This window comes from Vespa mandarinia, chromosome 1 (assembly GCF_050613455.1).
Source record: "Vespa mandarinia isolate Hongniang chromosome 1, ASM5061345v1, whole genome shotgun sequence".
Classification (NCBI taxonomy): Eukaryota; Metazoa; Arthropoda; class Insecta; order Hymenoptera; family Vespidae; genus Vespa; species Vespa mandarinia.
The window spans coordinates 4,655,001-4,669,844 of NC_140810.1; the positions used below are offsets into that span (position 1 = coordinate 4,655,001).

General features: G+C 38.0%; 1 protein-coding gene across 6 annotated transcripts in view; it reads left to right on the forward strand.

Moving 5' to 3' along the window:
- The window catches only part of LOC118444870 (neural cell adhesion molecule 2), a 194,150-nt gene that overhangs the window by 28,209 nt on the left and 151,097 nt on the right, over positions 1-14,844 (forward strand). The gene's annotated exons all lie outside the window — the stretch shown is intronic.

The window sequence follows — 14,844 nt, forward strand, 5'->3', positions numbered from 1 at the left end:
CGTAAACATAAACGAGCGCCTTCCGGCGCATTGGAAGTTTGCCTAAGTAATCGACGAATCCAAATTGTGCGATTCCCATAATCGAAAGCGTCATTGTTGTTTCGAATATGTCGTACGTAATTAAACCGATTGTCGAGTATTAAAGATGAGACTCATAAACGACCGAGATCAAGATGACGACAACTCGAGCGTATCGTAAGTTTTGTTGGCTCGTAAAAAGAAACCGCACATAACTATTTCTTTCTTTCCTCCTTCCCAATCTTTCTTTTTTTATAAGCTTTTATAGGATTTGATGAAATTTTTTAAAAGGATAGCCAGTTGATCATCGACCGATCGTATTACGGTATATCTTTACGATCGTACTACTTTTATACGATCGTTACGTTTAAACATTTTTACTCGATCACTTTCTAATGAAAATACAATGAAATATCGTAACGATCACTTTATACTCTCGCAATATTCAGATATAGTGATTTCGAGCATTCTTCCTTTTACAATTCGTACTTGTTATTTTTTCTTTGTTATCTTTCTCTCTCTCTCTCTCTCTCCCCCTCCCTCCCTTCCTCCCTCCCTCCCTCCCTCTCTCTCTCTCTCTCTCTCTTCTGGCTTTTTGTCGTTCTCTTTTTCCTTTGTTTTTCTTTTGTTCTCTTCGTTCTTTTTGTTCTTTTTGTTCTTTTTTTAACATTGTAAATACTATATATACACTCTTCCGTCGGTGAACGAAGCCAAAAGTAATATTTCATTGTTTCGCGAAGGATCCACTAGTAATCGATAGATTCGATAGAGATGAAACGGTACATATTGAAACACGCAACCATTCGATTTATTTATTTATTATTTCTTTTTTTGACACTAACAAATGGCGAAAAGAGAATACCCTGAATTGAAGAAATGGATAGGAACGATGTACGTTTGCTATTATCTAAACCCGATTGTCCGTCCCATCGAGTCTCGAACGAGTACGTCGATCAACTTTAAACTATCGTTAAACTCGTTACGAAATTATGAAGACATTTGAAGGCTCGAGAATGTCTGTTTCGTTATCATCTTGTAAGAATATCAAAGACAATTTTTCTTTGGGATTTGACGCACGAACGATAGCCAATGAAAAAATATAATCCTCATTGAATTGCCATACTTTGCACATACTTTCATCCACCGTTTAACTTTATTATCAATCCCTATTTTCTTTATAAAGGTTAAACTTTAATTACCATGTTAGATTGAAAAGATTTTTCAAATAAGAAGAAAAAAAGAATTATAATAATATTAATAATAATAATAATAATAATAATAATAATAATAATAATAATAATAATAATAATAATAATTATGGCAAATCATTGTGATACGTGTTCTCGTTTATAGGCTTACATAATATATTGAATAAAAAAGGAAAGCGTTCTGTTACTTACTAGAAACTCTAGGCTGCAAAAAGCATGGTACATGGGTATGGTAAATGGCCGGAATAGATTCGTGGGTGCATATTAAACGACTTTAAATTATGAGCGGCTCGTTGGATTAGAGCCGCTTACGCTTATAAGCCGGCTCGGTTTTACGGTTTTACGAGCTAAGAAGTACGACGTCGGAGGCGCTGCGAGCCGCCAAGATCGCACGGAGGATAAGACCTCCAGAGAAAGGAGGACAAAGTCCGACCCGTGGCGCGTAATTCGAGCACTTAATCCGACCTCCTTCCTGTGTCACAATGTCGCACGACAAAACGGTTACGGTATTATGTTGGCGGAAGATATAAAGGAAAATATGTATCGTCCTTTCTCACTCTCTCTCTTTCTCTTTCTTTCTCTCTCTCTCTCTCTCCCTCTCTCTCTCTCTCTCTGTCTTTTTTTCTCTCACACTCTTTTTTCAGGTTTCCAAATTTTCCTTATCTAGATCGATCAAATTCGGAGAATGGAAAATGGTGTTCGAAGATACTCTTAGGAAGGAAATCTTGCGTACGTGTGCGGGTTTCTATCCTTTAGTCATACAGAGGGACGTCTCGTACGGGACATCTGACAATGTCAGCAGTAGTAGGACTCAACGTCAGCTGCTCCGTCAGGTTTACAATACGCTTTGCTCCTCTTCATCGATACGATACTTCCCTTCCACTAAACATTCATTAAATTTCTTTCTCTACCTCTCTCTCTCTCTCTCTCTCTCTCTCTCTCTCTCTCTCTCTCTCTCTCTCTCTCTCTCTCTCTCTCTCTCTCTCTCTCTCTCTCTCTCTCTCTCTCTCTCTCTCTCTCTCTTTCTCTCTTTCTCTCTTTCTCTCTTTTGTATCTCTTTACAAGTTGTGTTTCATATATATATATAGAGTTATGATCAAAATTATTTATTTTTTGTCATTCGTTTCTACAGACTTGTATTAATAAAAAAAAGTTTAATATTTTTATACGACAAATGGGATCGTGTGATTTAAATTACGATAAGTGGTATACGCACGAGTATAAAAGAAATTGTTGATTTTAATGGTGCACAAGAGCAGTTCGAACGCTGCTCGATTCGCAGTTACGCAAAACGAATTATTATTTAATTAATCGTTTATTGAATAAAACTTGAACTCGCTGGAAAAATATATAACGTTGGAAGGACTCGAAGAGCCGATGAACAAAGAGTGGAATAATAACGGCGAGGGAAATATTTTGTCGAAGGCCAATAACCATCGGTAAGCTCGTTCGTTGTTGTTGACCTACGAACTCGAAATCCGAGCTTCGTCGCGCTCATTTTCCGCTTGCTCGCGCTTTCCACCATCGCGGTCGCAAACTTTCACGATGAAAAGCGCATTATCGGGTTTCAAAGTGATGATGAAACTTAAACAGGTGGCCGGTACGAAAGGTTGCGTACGGGCAAACGCGTTCGCCGAAACAGCCAGAGGCTACTGAAAAGACTAAAATGTTATAGCGATTATTTTGCTTATCCTTTCTCATACGACGAAGTTAGATAAGGGCGACGCATGCGCGTTAAAATTTTGTTTGAAAAGCTTTTATCTCGGTGCTAAACTGACGTTTGAAAATCTTATAAAGTTTGCAGTCGTTGCAAATGCGAGCGCCTATCTGACGAAATGTCAAAAGTGATAGGAGAAGGAGAGAAATAGGGAAAGAGAAATGTCCTTCTCAAGTTCGTTCCTTCCTTTAGAATGTGCCGAGAAATTTCTATAGCGTACCATCGACAAATCATCGTAGGGAAAACAAGAGAGAGAGAAAGAGAGAGAGAGAGAGAGAGAGAGAGAGAGAGGGAGAGAGAGAAAAGACGAAGGGAAAGACGTGTGCATTCTCCCTTTCCCATTTTCGGCTGGCTCACGAACGATTTGATTTATACGCCGGTCTTGATTACAATTGATTTTAGTTCGTGCACATGTAACCACGTTCGAACGTATCTGTTACTCCAACTATACGTCGTCGCGATTCTCCTTCCAATGATTCTCTCTCTTTCTCTCTCTCTCTCTCTCTCTCTCTCTCTTTCTCTCTATCTCTTTCCCTTTCTCCTTGCTCTTCGATCTGCCATTTCTCGTATTCTCATGGCTCTCGAGCTAACGTAGAAACACCGTAACGCGATTCCGCATGCACGAGGCCGCTCGCTCGCGCGAGCGCACTCGCGAGAACCAACGGAATCGTTTACGCGGGCTACGTTTCCGTGTTCAACGGACTAGTACGTGATTTCATTTACGATACGAACTCACGATCGTTCTACATCCGTTGGAAATATGGCGCCTCGCATTTCGTCCGATTCGCCGCCGGTACGGAGCCGCGCTCCATAAAGCACGTCGGCCTGGATCAAGCGCGCGTTTAACGCGTAAGAGAAGTCGTCAGAACTCCACCGTCCGAGATTTATGTGTATGTACGTTACCCTCGTCTCTCTCTCTCTCTCTTTCTATTTCTCTTTCTCTCTTTCGCGAAATTTGGAACCCGTACGGATTCTCTACACACATTGTACAGTATCCTTTAGCAGCACTTAAGCATCCTCCTGGAAAATCAAATTTGATATATATATATATATATATATATATATATATATATATTTCTCGGTGGAATGTCTAACATTCTATCGAAGGATCTCAATTTCTCGAGGAAACACACGAACTCTGTTTACCTTTAACAAACATCATTTTACAAATGATTCTATGATAAAAATCGTTAGATAATTCGCAAAGGAATAGTACGATACAATATATAACGTCGTAAAATAAATGGGCTCTCTTTACTTTGACAAAGCGAGTTGTCCGTCTCTATACGTCGTAACAGAGTTCTCTTACAATTAGTCTTCCATGTATAACACAGTGCCATACCTCCTATTCCGTTTATATGTATTCATGTTTTTATTCCTTCATTTCATTTCTGTGTTATCGCGTCCCATTAATTAGAAGAGACAACAAAGCGACATAATTTTCTTCACGACAAAACATTCAATTTATCAGTTCATTTACATATATAAATATATATATATATATATATATATATATATATATATAATATGTAATATTTGCAAACGTTTGATTTACAGCAATAATGAATGAATGTTAATAAAGAATATTTCAATCAATCTTTCTTTTTCATACCGAATATACTCATTATCGAATTTTCTCAAATGTCTCGTAGGTATATCTTTCATATTTTTGGGGATGAAAGAAAGGAGATAGAAAATGTCGATAAGTATAAGCTCTTCGACAACGGTGATTGGCAGGCAAACGTCTGCAGTAACGTAGCTATTTTCATGACAATGGACTTTGCGATATGCGCTACGCGCGGAAGAATAAAACGATTTCGAGGTGAAGAAATATCTCGTAGAGAAAGAGAGACGCCTTATATAATGTGTTAGTGGTGGTTGTTACTGATGGAGGATGTGTGGGAGAACTAGTCCGAAAAGCTTCAAATGGCCGGCCATTGTGCCACACCAAAGGGCAAAAGAGGGCGAGCGGTTTCTCTCCTTCTCTTTCTATGTATATATATATCTCCCTCTCTCTATCCCTCTATCCACCTAGCAAGCCCGCACGCTATTTCGTGGTCGACCTTTGATTCTCGAGCGAGCTCTCCCAGTGCATGTCGTGCCACACACTGACTGCTCTTCCCTTTTCTTCCGCCTTCCTCCGCGTCACTTTTCCCCTTTCGCTGTCCGTCCATCGCCGTCCAACCATTTCTACGCTTTTCTCCTTCGACTCTAATAATCGTGCTCGTTCGCTTCAAGAGCTGACTGAGCTCTCTCTCTCTCTCTCTCTCTCTCTCTCTCTCTTCCACTTTCTCTCTTTCTCTCTTCCTCTCATTGGAAAACTCATAGGATGATCATAGTACAGTGGAAGTACCTACCTACCTCGTGTCTCGGAACACGCGACAAAGTTTTTAACCCTCTTCTTTTATTTTTTTTTTCTTTTTTTGTTAGTAGAACTCACTTTTTGGCTCTTTGCCATCAATGGGAAATTCACCGAAAGCGTGGCTCAGATTTTCGGTCGCCGTTTATTACGCGTTAAAAAGAATTGTATTCAAGTTTATCCATGGATTAGTATTACGATGAACTGTAATGGAAAGATTTCTTGAACTTGAATTTAATTAAACCAATGGAAAACTTTTCGGCAAATTAATTAAATTATTAAATTAAATGAAAATCATTAATTTATCAAAGTTCACGGGTGATATTTTATGATATAAATAAAGTGGTTGAAAATGATTCTTTGTAAAATATCGATTTCGTCGTTGAATCGTTATCGATTCGAAAACGTTAGCACTAACGTAAGCTCTTTCCCTTGATAGGGAGCTCTTTACGAAGGAGCACGTTCTCGCGGGGTTTGCTTTGACGAGGTTGGATTATGAGAAACTACAAATATCGTTGAAGTTCGAAGAGCTCTCGCTAAAATCGTTGACGCTATCGAATGCGGGTTAAGGGTGTGACGTGCAACTCATCAACGAGTTAGGTATTTTCACAGGTGTTCTAGCGATTGTATTTACTTTAACATAAATATATATATATATATATATATATATATATATGTGTGTACATATATACATACTTATAAGTATATAGAATTAGTGCACGTGTATTAACGTACTCGTGGCTCGCCACAGAAACGAAGGTGAATAGTGTGTGTCGTTGATTACAAAAAAGCCCAAATGGGGTCGTATCGATCGCGCGGCCGCATTATGTATGCGTCAAGCCTCGTTCAGCCTAAGACCTCATTTTCGAGAAATGATTCGTTTATAATATTTAATAAATCAATCAGTATAATCCGCGCCAGTGTTATTGACGTATTGTCATTATCAACAAAAAGCGCAAATTTGTTCCGACTGCGGAAATGCTTTCTAATTATTATTCAATAAACTTTCGTGCAATGGTTGTGTTCCATTAACAATACGGTTTCTAAGAATTGACTCGACACGAAGAAAGAAAGAAAGAATGGAAGGAAGAAAAAAGAAAAAGAAAGACTCGAGTTGTTCCCTTGCGTGCGAATATAATTATCGTTATCGTTTCTTCGAGTCCCGTGATAATAGTAGAAATGATCGCTAAGTCGCAAATAGAAAGGCAAAGAGAAAAGAAACGAAAATGAGGGACAGAGAGAGGGGGGGGGAAGAAACAGAGAGAGAGAAAGAGAGAGGACGAAACAATGATTTCAAGTTAAAGGGATAGAACACGGTGCGACTGAAAAACACGTCCACCCACCGTACGGCCGCGATAGTAAATCAATTAGCTCGCATTGTAAATAAATCACCGTTTTACAACTCCGCCGTGCAGCGTCGGACGACATTCGTATGAAATTTATCGTCCATTTTCATCTGGCTTGCCTCGATTTCGCTCGTCGATGTCGATTCCCGATGGTATGCAGTACGCGTTGAATTCGCCGCGACGTCCTTGCTAGCGGAACGTAGAGAATGAGACGTAGAGATTCGCGTACGTGTGTGAGATTTGACCTGCCTAATGTAAAAATTAAAAAAAAAAAAAAAAGAAAAAAAAGAGTGACAACAAAAAAGAAAAAATCAAAAAATCAAAAAAGAAAAAAAGATGATCAAAATTAAAAGGAACAAGAACGAAATAGTGGAGGAGATAAAAAGAATATTGAAAAGAAAGACAAAAACAGGAGGTTCGCGTTGTACGATGCCTGAAAATAGCGGGGAAGTTTAACAAAGGATGGGAAAGACAAAAGCTTGGTCGCCTTCGAGTATAAATGCAACACGCGTACTCTCTTGTATATTATTCTTTTTATACATATAGCTATGTGTATATATATATATATATTTTTTTTTTTTAACCCCACCACCCCAAATTCCTCTAATGCCATAGATATCTATGAAGAATTTGTGTAAAAAAAAAAGAAGAAAAAAAAAAAAGCGAAAAATCGACGATGTTACAACGACAACGACGACGACATTTTTCGTAACGAAGGATTCTAAACGGGTACATTCATTTACGAGAAAAATGTTATTGGGCCCAACTTTTTTTTTTATCGACGTGAACGCAAATCGTTTTCATATTTTTATAGAAAAGACTGAATATTCTAAAGCTTCATGCGACTTAATAATAGTAGGGTAAAGAATAAGAACGAAGAGTTACAAGGACGAGTTAATCGGCTGACTGGCTACATTTGTTGGATAAAACAGAGAAACGAAGTACCATTAAGTCCTCTGAATAAAGCCCCAGCCTCGAGGACATTGTAATTTCAGGAAATAGCAATTTCCAGACCAATTACCGCGCGAAATATTGCAAAACAATGCGCGCAGCTTGATGCGCCTAGAATGTGGCCGTCGAGTCGGCGCAAGGCGGTTGGAACCTTTCACGTGGAAATTTCTACATACATATATTCGCCCTGTTGTTCCTGGCGTTAGTAGTACCGTTTGTAATTCTGAAAATTAAAAATCACTAAATTTAAATCGCATTTAGAAATTGTAACCGGTATACAGATCAAAAGAAATCACAAAACATTTTTTCTCTCTCTCTCTCTCTCTCTCTCTCTCTCTCTCTCTCTCACTCTCTAGTTTCTCTCTTTTCGTTTCAACCGATCTGATTCACTCGTTTCCAACGAGTAAACCGTCGGCGTACGCGAACGTTATAAGATAAATAGTGGTAAATCGAAGCGTATTTGTAAAAGCCAAACGGTGACCGTTGGAGAACCAAGGGAAGAGAAGGGAGGGAGAAAGAGAGAGAGAGAGAGAGGGAGAGAGAGAGAGAGAGAGAAACGGCACTCAAAAGACTCACTTTAATTGAAATTGCAATCGAAATCAATTATTTAAGCGAACAGATTGAAAACTATCGATTTAAACGATAGAATAGGATTGTCGAATAACATCGTTATTAATTAATGCCATGTAGTTTTTGTTCTCGTTTATCATACGGAGATGGTAAATCTTTTCTTCGTATGAAATGATATAAAAAAAAAAAACGAGTGTATGCATTAGTAGTATTCTATGCCTCTATATATACTTTTATCAACCTATCTGTCTACCTACGTCGGGCGCATCGAGCGCGAACAACAAACGAGAGCATTTCATAGTCTCGTTGGCGTCAGCGTCGACGTCAAATTTGACATAGATGTAGACGAAGCTACCTTTTTCATTTGTACGAACGTTGAAGACTTGTGCATCGAGCGGCTCACAAATAATGAACGTGGCCCTGATTAGTTCGCGTGGTACGGTTGATCGTCGACGATGAGTTTTCAATCGGCACGACAATGAGTGAGCCTACGAAAGTGGCTTCTACTACAGGCGGGTTAATATCGCCTCTTTCAGAATGGTCTATTGTCAAGGCAACCCCTTTGCCAGTAAAGACTGCCGCTCGACCGTGGAATCCTTTCCAACTATGCAACAGCTTCTATCGAGGTATATATGTTACTAGGAAAGAACAGAAAGAAGGAAGAGGGGAAAAAGGTAGAACAAAGGAAATGAAGAGAAGACCGTTCGATCATTAATGCGATCAATCCAATCGCCAACGTAATACCTGATAAAAGAAATAAGCTCGATCGCGTTAACGTTTTTTTTAATTCGTCGACATTTAATTTGTCAGAGACACTTCCTTTTTTTTTCTCCTTTTTATTTAGGAAAAAAAGACGTATTCATTTGCGTCTATTAAAAAAAAAGAAAAAGAAAAAAAAGTAAAAATAAAAGGATAAGTCGTAGTACCAACGAAAAGAAATTCTTTTTAAAAATAAAGAACGATCGGTCTGAATGAAAACTCGAATTGTTCGAAGCTGTGATACCGTTAATCATAAGGATCACCGTGTAATCCAAAGGACAGACGGCCGATTTCAAACGACATATACTTGCAAAGGGGGAAGAGTGTGTGGATAGAGGTTACGTCCTCGTACGAGCGGACCATAGATATGTAGATGTTCATAGAGGGCGAACAGAAGAGCGGGGAAGGACGATTCTCGGTGGTAACGCTCGTCGATGTCGGCGTTAATGCTAATGCTAATGCTAATGCCAATGCTAATGGTGTTGCTGTCGTTTGGCACAAGCCGCGATCTACGTTCGCGAATGGACCGGCCGACAGGCACGTACTACGATGCCTCTCTATGGTAATTGATTATCAGCGATTTATATAATCCCGATAAGCCGTTCAATTAAAACGGTCCGTTCGCTTATCTCGCGTTATTGTTCCCGACTTGAAGTTTGAAATTTTGTCATAGATTGGCCATTTATGAAATTTCATTATCGTCGACATTTATATTAGAAAATGAAATATCTCCTTTATTTCTTCGTCTTTGTACTTGTTGCGCAAAGCATCCTTTATGTTACACGTATAGATATATATCGATTGCATTCTTAATACAGTCGATAAGTTTAGACGTATATTTTCTATTTGAAAGCGAATGATATTCCAAAGGATATACACCAAATACGTCCGAAGAATTTTTCAATTTTAGCGATATGAAAAAGTGATATCCTTTTGCCAATATATTCATGAAAGGTATTTCATCTACTTATAACTTTTATCCCTTTGACTTTATACGTTTAATCGTTTATCCGTTCGAAGGATATGAAATAATCGTTTTTGTTTTAAACGATACGAATATTTTGTTAATTATTATGAGTGCTAAGTATTATGAGTTTTCCAACGTATAAGTTTCAAACAAAGTCGTCCTCTTTCTTCTGAACGCTTCAGTGATACTTGATGAAGACTGTCGCTAACTATCCCTTAATGTCTTTTCTCAAACAATAAGTTTGTACCCAAGTAGTCGGTTGTTAACACTTCTCTAAAGCATTTTGAAAGTTTCGAATTGGGGTTGGGTGCGTGCACGAGAACGAATTTCTCAAGATACCGAGAGTCGTCGGAACAATCGTTATTTGAAAGTTGTTCAAAGTTAAATAAATATAGTAAACGGGCTTGTACCAAGGATAATCGTCTTTTTCGTTAGATGGACGATAGAGAAGAATAAGATTTAGTAAAGGCGGATCGGTCGGTTATTTGCGAGCGACGGATTATATGCAAATGGAAAACGTTACGTTGGAAAAGAAAGTAAGGATAGAGAAAGAGAGAGAGAGAGAGAGAGAGAGAGAGAGAGAGAGAAAGAGAGAGAGAGAGAGAGAGAGAGAGAAACAAAGTGAGAGAGAAAGAGAACGAAAGAGAAAGAGAAATCTGAAAAAGGATCGTATAGCAATTTTATGGCAATGCAGTTGGTAGGAGGAGGTATTCGACGGCATCTCCATAAAAATAATCGACATAAGCCTCGCTTTTCTTTCGTAGGGTCGCGGAAACTGTGCGATTCAAAGTCCGTCGAGGCGGTTGTAGGATACGAAACGAAGGCGACGCCAGGCAACGTCCGCTACCACCGCGTTCTCGTGTATCGTGACACATTTGCATAAACAGCCACGACTCCATCTCTATGCTAATCGGCTTGTTCGCCTTCGAAAAGTATCCATGGATATATATATATATATATATATATATATATATATATATATATGTACTCGTGAGTGTATACCGTGAAACGTTGCCGAAGAGGGTTAAAGGTAATAGGGTAGTGTATCGGTGAAGGTGACCAAGTTACCAAAGGAAGTCTATTAAAATACAGTACTTTGATACTCATAAAAGAATTCGAGTTAACTGCAAGTATCAGACTCATTTTCGATTAATTCTACGGCACGAGGTATAGATTCTTTATAAATTCGTTTCGTTTTTGTTATCTCTTATCGTCTAGTTTCTTTTTTTTTCTTTTTTTTTTTCGAAGGAAAACACTATAGTATAGACAACAGAAGAGTTACGACGGTGGATGAAACGGTGCACGGAAAAGAAAAAAGAAGGAAAAAAAGCATGGTCCGATTCGGTATAACAAATATTGCTCACAGTTGTGTAGAGTGGACCTGAGCTCTTCGTTCGAGCATTGACTTTGTCTCCCTTTCGTCTCTGCGTTCATTCTCTCTTTCTTCTCGTTTGTCAGTTATTCGGTACGTTTATTCTCATTCCCTTTATCTCCCTCATTCTCTTTTCCCTCTCCCTTTCTCTCTCTCTCTCTCTTTCTCTTTCCCCTTTCTCTCTGTGGCTTCGCACGCTAAAAGTACGCGCATCACGGTAAACGAGACCGGTCGTTCTCGTCAGCGATGAAAGAGACGGACAAAACGCGCTGCTCTAGTCCAATGTCGCTTTTCGAGCCGGACGATTCGTATAATTGATAGCGGTTTCTCCTCTTCCTAAATTCCCCCTCCCCCCAACGAATCTCTTAACGTTTATTCGCATACTTTTCTTTCCGGTTTCTTCTTATCTGCATAGATCTATCCTCTCTCTCTCTCTCTCTCTCTCTCTCTCTCTCTCTCTCTCTCTCTCTCTCTCTCTCTCTCTCTCTCTCTTTCTCTCGACCCTCTGCTAACCATACCGATTTAGTAATAATATTCTCCTCTCTTCGGCGTTTCTCAACGTCGATTTTATAATTATCATTTTTTACCGAATTTTCCCCTCTTTTTTCTCTTTAATTCTCGTCCCCTCTTCCCTGTTTCTCTACTATTCTTAAAGAAGGTCAAAGAAAGGGGGAGAAAGAATGGTAAAGAAGAAGAGGAGAAGCGTGCGAGCGAGCATGGAAGATCGTTTCATTAGAATATATTCAAATTACCGAGAGTCTCATCGGCGATTCGTCGGGGTAGCCGCAATTATTTTTCAGCTAGCATTATCTCAGACTCACCGGGGGTTCTCTCTCTCTCTCTCTCTCTCTGTTCGTTCTGCTGGATAACCTTTAACCCCCCACCATATCCTCCTCAAGCCGTTTCACTTACTTTCTTACATTTTTATCTCCGCTCCTTTCGTATCCGTTTTACTTTCCTTCCATTTTTCCTCTTCCATTTTTTTCCCCCCTTTTTTCTCCTCCCATATTCCCTTTTCAGAGGAATAAGAGAACACTCCCTTCTCTTATAACCTCTTCTCCATTTGATTATTCCGTCAACGCTGCGTAATTGTGTAATAAAGCATCGCGGCCAAGCGACGTGATATTAAAGCGTTAGCGTTAACTTTGCATGCTATGCGACAATGATGAAAGAGTTCCTTGATTTGGCGGCAGACTGCAAGTTGCGCGGAAATGTCGACTGCAATTTCATCGACGGCCCTTATACGTATATACGTCATTACGAATATACATTATACGATCATGATTTATTTTACAAACGATACACGACTTAGTTTCTATCTCTTCCTATCTCTTTCTCTTCGTAAAATATTATTCTCTCTCTCTATCTCTTTCTCTCTTTTTCTCTTTCTCTATTCAATTATTTTATATCAGCATATCTATACCAATATCTAATGATCGTAAATCTTTTTTGCAAATATGCATCATCGTAAAATATCGATAGACGAAATTTTATTTCATAAAATGATAAATTCTTGGTTTTATATGTTCGAAGAATTTCATCTGGCCAAATGCACTTTGAAGTAGTCGTAAAAGTATTAAATTTGTTATTAACAAAAAAAAAAAAAAATGGAATTAAAACAATTTTGTAAGTATGCATTATCGTGAAATGTCAAAAGACGAAATTTTATTTCATGAAATGTTAAATTCTTTGCCTTATATGTTCGAAGAATTTCATTTAACCAAATGCATTTTGAAATAGTCGTAAAAATATTAGATCTGTTATTAACAAAAAAAAAAAAAAAAAAAAAAAAAAAAAAATCGGAATTAAAACAATTTTGTAAATATGCATCAATAACAACTTTATATGATTTGATAAAAACTTTATAATTATGTATCATCGTAAAATGTCAAAAGACGAAATTTCATTTCGTCAAATGATAAAATTTTGATTTTATATGCCCAAGCGATTTCACCTGATTAAATATATTTTAAAACAGTCATAAAAGTTCTAGATCGGTTATTAATAAAAAATTGACATTAAAACTTAATTAAAGGTTTTTTTTTATATATTTAAATGTTGAATGTGGAAGTACTTTGCATAATAACTTTTTGTACCAATGCATTTTAAAATTAAAATCCAATGTAACACAGTGAATATATATATATATATATATATATATATATATATATATATATCATTTAGTCACTTTTATTCCACGGTTACGGTAATACGTTTTACTTTTAGTATAATTTTCCTATCACTTGAGTGCTCTCTAATCTAATTTATGATCCTTGAGTACTATAGATTTCTTTCTATTCATTTCTCTCTCTCTCTTTCTCTTTCTTTTCAACGCGATCACTGTCATTCATAGTTTAGTGGACGATACGTATGCAAGCGAGATCCTTTTTAACTTATCGATCGTTTTTCCTCGTTCTGTAGTTATACGCTTTACGAGCCGTATGCGAACACGAGAGGATAGGAAAAAAGTTGAAGAAGAAAGTATTTTAGTTCGGTGAAGGAGGTAATTTTTTTTTTCTTCCCATTGAATAGCGACAATTACCTTTTGAATTTGGTTATTCGGTCGTCGTCGTCGTCGTCGTCGTCGTCGTCGTCGTCGTCGTCGTCGTCGTCGTCGTCGTCGTTGTCGTCGTCGTCGTCGTCGTCGTCGTCGTCGTTGTCGTGAATCGTTCGCGATTCGAGTTCTATTCATGCGCAGGAACTCGATTATTCCACCATCGAGGTGTAATTGTGTAATAACGCATTGCCATGGAGCGACGGGTATTAAAGCGTCAGCAGGGATCTAAAACGTTTTCGCCGCCGAACCGAAGGAGGTTGGTACGTAATAGAGAGGAGAGTAGAACGTCGAATATTCAGAGCTACCGACGGCAATGTTACGCATCGATTTTCTCTCTTGAACAACAAGAACCGAGAAACGTTTTTCATTCGGTACGAAATTACCGAACAAAAAACTATACCTATTTCGAGTATTCGCGATTATCCTTGCGATCTAGCTCGAACGAGCTAATTCCTTTGAAACAAATAACTTCGCAAAACGATCAAGATATTCGTTCGAGCATAACGAAAATAGGTGTGTATATATGTATATATATATACATATATATATATATATATGTATGTAAGTACACATAGGTAAGTACGTGGATGGATTCATCCGTATGGTTTTTCGATAAGATCGATCGATCTACTATACATCTTACGTGGTCTATCGCTCTTGCTCGACTTTTCGGTTTAACCTAAAGCAACTTGAATATTCTCTCCTTTTAAATTCGTACTAGTTTTTTCAAGTTTAAAAATGGTTGATTTTTTATTATTAATGATGTATATATAATTTTTTTTTGCCTCGCACCGAGAAATACGTATTTGCTTTTTTTTTTCTCATTTTCTATTTTTTTTTTTCTATAATAGGAGTAAAGTTTAATGGCATTCTCATTGCCATGTAGCCAAACCGAACGAAGTTGAAATAACAAATTCGTTGTTTGATAAGTTTGACGTCGGTTTAGTAACCGCGGATGCAAAATAGAATTTGTTGTTGAACTTTGCGGTATTCCACCGAGAGAGTTCGGCCTTTCTCCCT